Genomic DNA, 12,141 nt, shown 5'->3' on the forward strand with positions numbered 1-12,141 from the left:
TTTTTGTTAGGTCTTGATCGTCCTCCATGGATTTCAGACGGTCAAAGCAAGGGCTTCTAATATCGTCACGAGCGGCTCTGTGTTGTTCCAACTGTCTGTCAGTGTCGATATGGCTCCAGTTGTGCAGATTCTGGTCTACTGTGTTCTGCCCAGTGAGAATGTTGTTGTTGGTAGTGCATTGTTTAAGACAGAAACTCGTTTCCAAAACTAGGTATGATGTGCACTAGCATCTTTTGCCTTCAAGTGGGGTATGATGACATGTCCTCCTGCTATGGCCATTCCTGCTGAGGAAAATGTTCTGACTGTCTCTGCTCAAGCAGGATCTCTGTGTGGCATCAGTGCTATAGATCAGAGCATCTGGATCTTGGAGCCAGGAAGATGTCTGAGTGCTAAAATGGTATCCATGTGCAGTTGCTTTAAATTGTTGTTGGTCTTGATTGACAGTAAGGTTCGGCTTTAGAATGAGTAATGCTAAAGGATCAATTGGACAAACCTATGCTATATTTAGTGTACATTCTTAACACCTATAAACTGACTACAACATACCGAACATTAATGCATTTAGTTAAACATGTGACATACTAACACTTATTTACTGTATGGTCCCAGGTGTTTGACTTGCTCCGGGTGCGATCGCTATCAGGTTACCCAAACAGTGTTGAGGATGAACCAGAGTGTCTAGATTTTCAACCCAGTTTAGCTTTTCATATAGATTCTGCCTACACTGCTCCTACAAATCAAGCATACACAACCTTCAAGGTAGTAAACCATAAATGATCATGTAGTCACTGTCAAAAGTATGGAGTCATTGACTTTAAATTGGTCTTGTTTTGACTTGTTACTATGACAGAGCCTGGGAATGAAGATCGCAACACATCTTGCTGTAAGAGACCCTCCGTGCCCGCTGTATCCCAGATTTCCAGAATGTAGGTCTATGTAGATGGGCAGTTCTTTCCATAAACAATTCTGCAAGACATGGTGAACTGTTATTCTGCTTCCTTTGTGGATGGACAAATTGTTTAATATTTCCATCATTGCAACGAGGGGCAGTTATGAACAATGCTTATTCTGCAGACACTAATACCGTTCAGAGTAAATGGGTGAAATAACTTGTCTCTTTCGGTATTGACATTGAATGGTCCTCCTCTAGCCATAAATGAAATGGCTCCTGCTGAAATGGCTCTTCCAGAACCAGAAAATTCTGGACTCAACACTCCCTCTTCAGAAGTGACCGTCAGGACTTACTTTCCAGAAACATGGCTCTGGCAGCTTACTCAAGTAGGGTTAGTGAATTCCTTCTAAAGCTACTTAACAACTGTTTTTACTTCTGTTCCTCATTTTTCTCTTGTGCTGTCTTTCAGAGACACTGGATCCACACAAGTTCCTCTCACTGTTCCTGACACCATCACCACATGGGAGACTGAGGCGTTCTGTCTGTCCTCAAAAGGTTTTGGTCTGGCTCCTCCTGCTCTGCTGACGGTCTTCCAGCCCTTCTTCCTGGAGCTCTCCCTGCCGTACTCCATCGTCCGTGGGGAGTCTTTTGAGCTGAAGGCCACAGTTTTCAGCTATATATCCAAGTGCATCATGGTCTGTCATGGTTTATGTTGATATTTCTATAGAGATAGATGTGTATAGAAGGTCATGTGTCTTTGCTCCATGTGCTCTGTTTCATTGGCAGGTTAAAGTAACACCAGCTTCATCCACGGCTTTCACTCTTAAACCATACTCTGATCCGTATTCATCCTGTCTTTGTGCCAGGTAGAGAAAGACCTTCAAATGGGTTCTCTCAGCTTCGGTTCTCGGTCAGTTTTGGACTGCCTAAATTAGACAAAGTGAGCAACACCTAATATACACTTGTCATTGCAGGAACTGTCAATGTGACTGTCAATGCTTCAGCTGAAGCATCCCAGACTCGTGGCACTGAAGTCGTGACTGTGCCTACGAGAGGAAGCATTGACGTAGTCACTCGAAGTCTTCTTGTCCTGGTTAGTGTTAACCAGCCTTCTGGAGTTTGATTATGGATCTCCTGCTGCTACTGATGTGGTGTTGTATTGCTTTAAAAGCCTGAAGGAGTTGAAAGGACAAACACCCAGAGTTGGTTACTGTGTCCCAAGGATCACTCAATGATTCCCTAAAACCTTCTCCATGTACAGCCAAATATTAGCCAAGTGCTAAATACTGATCCCTTGTCTTGTCTGCAGGAAACGTTCTTTCTGAAGACGTGACTCTGACATTTCCAAAAACTGTGGTTCAAGGATCAGCCAGATGCTCGGTTTCAGTCCTTGGTAAAACATTTCATTGAGTAGAAACTGACAGGTAATGTTTTGCAGAATAACTTTTTTTTGTTTGTTTGTTTTATGTTTGACCTTGTAGGGGACATAATGGGTCATGCGCTGAAGAATCTGGATAGGTTATTACAGATACCGTATGGCTGTGGAGATCAGAATATGATTGTTCTTGCTCCCAATATTTACATCCTGCTGTACCTGGAAGTCACGGGGCAACTCACCGCAGCCATCCGAGAGACCGCCACAGGATACCTTAAGAGCGGTATGGGTGACCAAATCCACTTTACCTTTGTAGGAGACTAAATTCCAAAGAGGTTTAATCCTTCTCCAGACTAACTCCCTGACCAATTTACATGTGGGTTTTGCCCCAATCAGGATACCAAAAACAACTACAGACATAATGATGGTTCATACAGCACATTTGGTAATGATGAATCAAATACATGGTGAGTTTTGCTCTGTTCTACTGTTGTGTGTAATCTGTTGTGGCACAAACAGTTTGTAAGTTCAGTTTGTCACAACCTTTTTCACGACCAGGTTGACCGCCTTTGTCATGAGGTCTTTTGGTCTAGCAAGGCAATTTGTCTTCATTGATCCACATGTCCTGCAGAGTGCAAAGGATTGGTTGATCAGCAAGCATGGTTCAGATGGCTATTTCGTGCAGCAGGGAATTCTGTACCATAGTGACATGAAGGTGCAACACATGTTTCTTAAACTATGCCCTAATCAATTGACTTGAGATGAGGCTGTTCTTCTAAATCAAATGTGTGTTTTTTTTAGGGTGGTGTTGGTGACGAGGTGACCATGACTGCCTACATTGTTGCATCACTGCTCGAACTAGGCGTCCCCACAATGGTATACGCATCTCCAGTAGTTCTGTGAGCTCCTTGCAGATGATTTTTCTGATATTGGTTTTGATTTCAGAATCCCGTCATTACCAACGCTCTGTCATGCTTGAGGCCTGTCGTTGGGAACCTGGGAAATACTTACACCACGGCTCTGCTGACCTACACCTTCAGTCTGGCTGGAGATATCACCACTCGATCGCAGCTTTTAGCTTGCTTGAACAACCTTAGCATTTGTGATGGTGAGATTTACCAGCCTCTTGATTTGTTCAAGTTCTTTGTCATCAACTTTCTCTCCTCCATCTCATCCTAAGGCTCTAAGGTCCATTGGTCTTAGACAACATCTGATGATACTCTGGCGGTGGAGATCAGCTCTTACGTGCTGCTAGCGGTTCTCGCTGTTCAGCCTCTCACGACAGCTAATCTGGGCTATGCTAACCGCATTGTCAACTGGCTCGTGACCCAGCAGAATCCCTATGGAGGGTTTTCCTCCACCCAGGTGCCTCTGACTACCAAACATGGGTGCAATCATTTATGAGGAGTTTTTAATCTGGTGCTTGTTTTTAGGACACAGTGGTGGCTCTTCATGCCCTGTCTGTGTACGCTGTGTTCACTCAAGTGTTCAGCTTGGACGGCTTGTCGTGGAAATTCTTTCTCCACTTTAAATAATAATTGGAAGACAGCTGGAGATTTCAAAAGTTATAAAGATCTTTATTTCTTGCAAGAAAGGCTGTTCACCCATCAGTCAGAGTCTGATAAGAGAAGCGCCCTGACTTCTCCTTTTTGCCCAGCTATATACCCTTAACACATCCTGGTCTGTCTCAAAAGATCACCTTGGTTTACCTTAAAAGGCAACATGTCTCTGTTCGAAATCTCTTCTAACATACATTCTATCTAGACAGAACAATATCACGTCTGCAAAAGTTTCCTGTTATTAGCTGCTTCATTTTCACACATTTTGCTTATCTCTATTTCTATCAAAGCTGCGCACATACTTTTCACACTTAAAAGTATACAATAGGTCATTTGAGTACTCATAGTCTCTTTGCTACTCAGAACATTTTGTTTCTGCAAGCTTATATGGTTATATTTCTTTAAATGCTTATGAGTAAAAATAAATGTTCAACGTTAACACAAGTTGCACACACCTAAAAGTAAAAGAACACATCTAAATGTAAAATTTCCATTACATTCCACCCCATGTTCATTCAAAGAACATACACACAATTTGACATTTACTTCTCCATAATCATAGTTGCCTGGTTTGGCCTTTCACTTTATAATACCTGTCAAATATTCCTTTAATTAGCATCCTAAGTTGTAATTAAAATACCACCTGTTTCCAATGTTACATACCATAGTACATTGCCTTTAACTTTGAATCAAGTTTCATTATCCTTTGCTAAATTTCGAATCACATTGATCTATTAGGCCTTTAACAGGCTGATACTGCTGATTAACCATTTTTCTTAACCTTATTTTGCTAGCTTTTAGGCTATTGTTTTATTTAGTCAGATCTATTTAAGGATCTGTGTAATAAAATCTAACCAAAAAGTTCTATAATTTTCATTTTTATCCTTAACACAAATATCAATAGTTGTATTATCTCGTTTCAAACAATGTCATTCATTTTAAAATTATCTCTCACTCAGCTGTTGCCATGAGAATAGCTTTAGCTGCTGATGTGTCATTTAATCTTTTATTACCTATCCTAAAATCCTATTTTTCCAGAATTAACTGATGAACATAACATGTCCTGCCTCTGTTTGTTGGCAATGCGGAATAGTTCATAATGGATCCATTGATTCAGATCATTAAATCTGTAACTTTATTTTGAATTAAAAAAGCTTTTTAGAATTTTGCTTTGAAACACCTAAAAAATATTTAATTTAGTCATTCATTTATCGCTATAGAAGTTTACCCTATTATCTATTTGGACCTAGTCCAGCAAAGTAACTTATCACCCATTCTCTCATTAGAGAACAACTATTACAACTATTAAATTTCTTAGCATCTATGATATCTGAATTAGGGTTCTAAAACCCTCAAGTTTCTTCAAAAATAGTCCCTAGATTATTCATTATCTTTACAGTAATGTACCTATTTAGAGTCCTTATACTCTATAGAATTAGGACATTTTCCTCTTCTTAATTTACGAGTACCTGAAATATTTTCAAATTCATCAGTAATTGTTCAAATAATAGATCTAAATACTCAGTCCTACAGTATAGTTTGATTAAACATCAATAAACATCACACAAAATTAATTATTCTGCTAAGCTTAAACCATCAGTTGGTCCACATCTTCCTCCAGATGTGTTGATCATCTCGTTGCCCCATGGACGTTCCATCTTCACCAGGGTGATTCTTTGCGAATCGTCGCAATGGGCTTTCCCTCGCTGGCAAGGGAGGAAAGTTACTAGCACTTCCTTTGTCCCTCACTTTACGCTGTGCGTTGTCGTTGTTGTCTGCGTTTGGGGTTGTTGAGGCTGGTTGGTGTAGTTTAAGTCGATATGCTTGGACGGAGGTGTCACACACTGCAACCTTGCTGATAGTTGCAAGATTTTTCCTCAGAACACAACCGCAGTCCACTGGACCTTGTTTGTGGAGTGAACCACAAGAACAACCTGTGAATGGAGACCTTGAGTTTTTTTGTTAGTGACAACATTTATCATGTCGCCAGACTAATCTACTTGTCTAGACCTGTAAAATTTCATGTTAAACAGTAAGAAGACAATATTTTATACATTTGGAACAGAATCAGTTCTGTTCGCTGAGATCCATCATGACATCCTGTAAAAAGGAAAAAGTTAAATATGGGGTGGACAGGGCAAGCTTGGCATTGTTTATTTCTGCCACAACAATAACCCAGCTCAGGATAGTTAGCCAAAATCATCCATGGCCATTATTTTGTTGGGTATATTTTCTACCCTGTTGGGTCATATTTTACCCCGTGGGCCCATTTTATAAATTTAGATACAGCTGTTTTGATTGACATCATTTATGTCTCTGAACACCATAATTCACACACTCACTTTCACACACTCCACACAACCCTCTCTCTGGCCAGAGATTCATTCATTCATTCATTTTTTGTCTGCCTTAGCAGTTTATGAACTGAATGGGGAACATATATGTGACCCTGGATCACAAAACCAGTCTTATGTTGCACGGGTATATTTGTGGCAATAGCCAACAAAACATTGTATGGGTCAAAATGATACATTTTTCTTTTATGCCAAAAATCATTAGGATATTAAGTAAAGATCATGTTCCATGAAGATATTTTGTAAATTTCCCACCTTAAATATATAAAACATTTATTTTTGTGAATGGATGCAGCACTATCGCCAATAGAAATGGACAACTTTAAAGGCGATTTTCTCAATATTTCGATTTTTCTGCACCCTCAGATTCCAGATTTTCAATAGTTGTATCTCGGCCAATTATTGTCCTATCCTAACAAACCATACATCAATGGAAAGCTTATTTATTCAGCTTTCAAATGATGTATATATCTCAATTTCAAAAAAATTACACATAAGACTGGTTTTGTGGTCCAGGGTCACATATTAGGAGTGGAATACCACCAAATATGAACGGTAACAAAGTTCGACGACGACAGAAACTACTGAACGTAGACACACTGTGGCATTCCCCTTGCGACAGTGTCTGAACGTTACGATATCAATTCTCAGTTGTCCGATGCAGTCGTCATGTGTTTGAGTTTAACACAGTAAATGTAAACCTAACTTTTCAAAATCAAATAGATTAAACACTTTAAATAGAAATCGTATAGACCTACAATTGCAGTTGAGAGAATCCGTTTTAATTTCTCAAATGCAATTTGTCATTCTTTGCACAATTTCAATTTTCCAACTTTTTGTTGTTGCTCATAAGATATTTAAAAGAAGATTTGGAAACCTTCACACAATCTTTGATCCATGGACAAAAATAAAAAAACATTTCTATCTCGCTGATGATGACAGCATGTGATTTCAAATGTTTATAATTAGAAAACATTGTTTCTATTGAATCCAGAAAATTACCTTTTAAATGAAATGGAGTGACCACCAATATTTTTGTGAAATCTCAATTTATATTTAAAGTTGGTCACCCAATCTCATTCTCATATGCACAATGCACAAAAAAGTATCTTAGTTAAACATACACTAAACCATTGACTCTTAGAATCTCATAGATCAAAACCATTTTTCCACACTGTCTCCCAGGGATAACGGGATACAAATTCTAGACGCCTTCATATAAAAAGTATAATATTTAAACACGTGCAATTCATATAGTACTATTTATTCATCACTTTAACAGTTCTGATTCCCTTAATATTTTTCCTTAGTGACTGTTTGTAAAACCCTGTGCTCTCAGATTGCCACACATTTTTGTGGTTGGCCACCAATCTTTAGTGAGTCACATTGTTTCACAAAAAGCCCCAATTCTCTCCACTCTGCAGTCAGTGGTTTAGCTAAAGAGATGTGAGGGACGGCCCCCTCCACATCATACAGTGATGCTTGGCTATCAGTAAATTCAACCTTCACAGCACACCATTTATCTGACCAAACTAACTCTGAGGTTTTCAGTTCCTCAATCTCTAGTTCAGACCATTTTTCATCAAATATTTCATCTGGCTCACTGCTAACATGACATGTGCAATGCAAATCACTTTCTTCCATAAAATCATGGTCAGGAGGCATCCTATTTGTGGCTTTGTTTTGCAGACCACACTGAGGAGTGCTCCATTCAAAAACATATAATGTTTCAGTTGGCATTCGCACCATACTCATATCAGCAGTGAGGCCAATGTCATCACAATACGTAAGTATTATGTTCAGCATAAGTTCAGCTTCAGTTTACACATCAAATCTCTTCTCAGAAGATTACAAGGACAGGTAGTAGTTACAAGAAAAGCATGAGAAAATGAGCGATCACCAATCTGACAAGACAAATCTGCTGTATATGGTTACTTTACCAGATGCCCTGTGGCACTTCAGGAGGTTGCCCATTTTCCAGATAATACAGTTAAATCAGGCAATTGTTCATTTTTAATTCCTGAGTTCGTCACTTCACTGTCAATTTAGAACTTAATTTTCTTTCCCTCGACACTAATGTCAATCATTGGTAATTTTGCAAATGCTTTATACATTCGTTCAGTGTCAGCAAGCAAATTTTCTTCATTGCAAGAAACAGCAAGCACATTTTCTTCATTGCAAGGAGCAGAAAAAGAGATAAGATTAGACATATTTACCACCTGGGAGTCAGACCCTTCACTGTCGCTCCCCTCTCCCTCCTTCTTTCAATCTCCTTGTGGCTTTGGTGGCTGTTGGAATCCTCTCTTCTTTGGAGGATCCGGACAGTCATTTCTCCAGTGTCCTTTTCGCCCACAATTATAACAAGCTTCAGGGTCCATTGCGGGTTGGTCACCCATTCCACGTCCTCTTCCTCCTCTGCCTCCTCCTCTTGAGTAATTTTCCATCATCAACCCTCCCATCTTCAGCAGAGCCAGTTGAGTGTCTTTGTCAGTCTTTTTCTGTTTGTTCTTGGCTTGGTCTTGGCGTTGCGTGTCGTTGGATTTCTTCCAGCCGCGCTTGGTGGTACCCCACACAAGACGTTTTGACCTTTTTCCCTATTTCAGGGTCCAGACCGTCCAGAAAAAAAAAACAATTTTCAGATATTCTTCATACGTACTTATCTTTGATTGTCTGGCCTGTGCTTCTCTTTGGGTTGGTGAACATTTACGAACTTTGCAGATGGAGGAGTGTAGTCTGGAGGAGCAGAGGGCAGGGTGATCGAACCTAGCAGTCTTCGATATGGGTGTTTTGGTGGTCTTGCTTGCAGACTCCTTCCCTCTAATTCTTTGTCTTCCTCAGGATCTTGACCTCCCATTGCTCCTGGTTGTCTTTGTGGTTCGTGGAGGGCCACTGCTGGTGGTGGTTGGTAGGGGGAGTAGGGAGCCGGACAGCGGTCGTCCTCAGCCAGGCGGGTTTTCATACATCTCATTTCCTCGGAAGAATTAGAAACAGAGTTTAGTAAAGTTTTTTCTGGCTTCCTCTGCCTTTTGTCTCTCTACTATTTGCACTCTCTAATGATGCTAATGCTGCGTTTATCTGTCTTCTTTGTCTGGTAATTGCCTCATTTAACCATACATCTATAATTCGACCATCAAAGTCATAATTATCTTTTTCTGTATATTTTTGGACTTGTTTTTGTTCAATTTTCCTTTGTCTTTTGCAGATGGCTTACACTTTAAAACATTAAACACACATTAAATCCGTACAATTTAATTAACTGTGGTATCCTATGATGCCACCCTGTTCCATTCTTCTTGGTCATGGAACAATAATTCCCTTTTGAGAAATCCACTGTCTCCAACTCTTTATCATTAACATTACTCATTTTTGCACAAATTTTACTCAACAGTATTTATATTTGATATTTACGTATTTAAATCTTTCTCCTTCACGTGGTCACCACATACTATATTTACTTTGTTAATTCCTTCCCACAGCGTGGCCACCACGCACCTGCCTATATCCGTCAATATAGGACTTTCAAAAACTGCCTGCATCCGTCGATGTAGGTCTTTTCCAAACAAGTGCCTCTGTAATGTTTGAAAATTACTATCAGGCTTATTTCAAACAAGCACCCGTCTGGTGTTGAGAATTACTTATCCGGCTTATTTAACTTATTCTCCAACTCTGGCCCTTTTGGGGAAGCAAATTAACACCTGGCATTTGAGAAAATTACTATCAGGCTTATTCTCAAACCCTGTTTGGAAATTACTTTCAGGCTTATTCCAAACTCCTGACCCTTTTAGGAAAAATATTCAATACGCAAATAATTTTCTTATTTACTCCGTAAATAATTTTCTCTCACCGTGCTTTTGCAGCTTGGTTCTTTTATTTGGGATCGCGTCCACCTAGGCCTGCCGGGGTGTCCACAATTCTCCCGTCCCTTGCATTTTTAGCGTTGGGGTATCGGAGCCAGAGACTTCTTGTCTTTGGGATGTTCAATCAATTGCTTCGTCCACGGAGGTCATCAGCTTTGCGAATCCCATCCTCGTCGCCATTTGTCGTGGAAATTCTTTCTCCACTTTAAATAATAATTGGAAGACAGCTGGAGATTTCAAAAGTTATAAAGATCTTTATTTCTTGCAAGAAAGGCTGTTCACCCATCAGTCAGAGTCTGATAAGAGAAGCGCCCTGACTTCTCCTTTTTGCCCAGCTATATACCCTTAACACATCCTGGTCTGTCTCAAAAGATCACCTTGGTTTACCTTAAAAGGCAACATGTCTCTGTTCGAAATCTCTTCTAACATACATTCTATCTAGACAGAACAATATCACGTCTGCAAAAGTTTCCTGTTATTAGCTGCTTCATTTTCACACATTTTGCTTATCTCTATTTCTATCAAAGCTGCGCACATACTTTTCACACTTAAAAGTATACAATAGGTCATTTGAGTACTCATAGTCTCTTTGCTACTCAGAACATTTTGTTTCTGCAAGCTTATATGGTTATATTTCTTTAAATGCTTATGAGTAAAAATAAATGTTCAACGTTAACACAAGTTGCACACACCTAAAAGTAAAAGAACACATCTAAATGTAAAATTTCCATTACAGGCTCCAGCACTGTTACCATACAGTCCTCAGTAGAAGGAGGTGACTCTTATAGCTTCAAAGTGAATCGGGACAACAGGCTGCTGTATCAGGAGAAGCCACTGAAGAACATTCCCAGCAAATATAGTGTTAAAAGCGTCAGGATCCACTTGTGTGTCTGTGCAGGTCTGTATCTTTAACCCATTTCTGTTGTGCACATCCAAATATTACTGTGCTTTGTTTGCTCTGCACTCATACTATAGGTTGCGTGTTTCTACAACATCCCAACACCCGTTAAAGCCGCCAAAACGCTGAGTGTTGAAGCGAAGGTGACTGGAGACTGCCAACCGCTTGGAGCTGATCTCATGTTGAACTTCATGGTGAAGTAAGAACAGCTTTGAATTTGTGTCCTAAAACAGCTAATTTTACATCTTCCAAGAGAAAGCTGTTCTTGATCCTTTTGACTAGACTTCTTTATTCCCACATCAACTCATTCAGATACGACGGTGTAAAAGCAAGCACTAACATGGTTCTAGTGGACATTAAGCTCCTGTCGGGTTTCACAGCAGATACGCTCCTGTCGGGTTTCACAGCAGATACGTCACTGGTTCGTAGGTTTAAGATTTAGAAAGTCCCAAAATGCTTGAAGCTCCTTCACATGTACTTGTCTGTAAACGATTGTCTTTTCCTCAGCTCGGTTCTTCACCCCAATCATTCACCCCGCTAGTGGAGAGGGTTGATGCTAAAGAGATGATCATGTCCTAGTGTGTCTGAAAGAGGTGAGACTTGGTATATTACTAGCTGCCATCTTGAGTTCTGTGTATGTGCTGCTGTTCATCCTTTCTGTCTTGTAGGTTCCCAAAGGTGTCCACATGAGTTACACTCTGCAGCTGAAACAGGTTCTTAAAGTGAAAAATCTCAAGCCAGCAGTCATCAACATTTATGACTACTAACAAACAAGTACGCTTTCATCCTAATCATGCTTTGCTCTGGCTAAATTCACTGTTAAACATGATCCAGCTCATTTTCTCTTCCTATTTCAGGTGATTCATTTGAGACCACCTACACGTCCCCCTGTCCATGATTTGATTCAGTACTGGCTGTAGGAGACATGATTTAAATAAAACTGCTTTTACACAATCAGTCCTTTTGTTGCCTGTTTTGTCATCTGACAATAGTTTGAAGCAGGAAGTTGCAGTGTTCTTCTATTTGTCCTTTTCAGTCATCTAACAAGATCTGAAGTCAATGTAGTTCACTCAGGCAGTGACAGTTAACTTGTTTGAGCTTGAACTTGACATTTTCTAGAAAGACTAACCTGTGTAAAAGGTATGTTAAAATCACAGTTGAAGTATTTTGCTTGTAAGCTTCCATTCATCAAGGACTGCCTACGGA

General features: G+C 39.8%; 1 pseudogene across 1 annotated transcript; it reads left to right on the top strand.

Moving 5' to 3' along the window:
* Positions 1–253: 253 nt before the first annotated feature.
* LOC308695368 (alpha-2-macroglobulin-like) lies at positions 254–11,833 on the top strand (annotated as a pseudogene). The gene is made up of 22 exons: positions 254–397; positions 610–759; positions 851–926; positions 1,151–1,283; positions 1,362–1,587; positions 1,679–1,802; positions 1,867–1,985; positions 2,064–2,115; positions 2,202–2,285; positions 2,374–2,579; positions 2,664–2,734; positions 2,826–2,982; positions 3,069–3,143; positions 3,213–3,375; positions 3,448–3,632; positions 3,701–3,767; positions 10,774–10,907; positions 11,013–11,134; positions 11,248–11,356; positions 11,443–11,528; positions 11,604–11,709; positions 11,793–11,833. The product of its transcript is annotated as an alpha-2-macroglobulin-like (transcript).
* The last annotated feature ends 308 nt before the right edge of the window (positions 11,834–12,141 follow it).

Source organism: Scardinius erythrophthalmus (assembly GCF_964197995.2).
Source record: "Scardinius erythrophthalmus genome assembly, chromosome: 1".
In the NCBI taxonomy this organism is placed as follows: Eukaryota; Metazoa; Chordata; class Actinopteri; order Cypriniformes; family Leuciscidae; genus Scardinius; species Scardinius erythrophthalmus.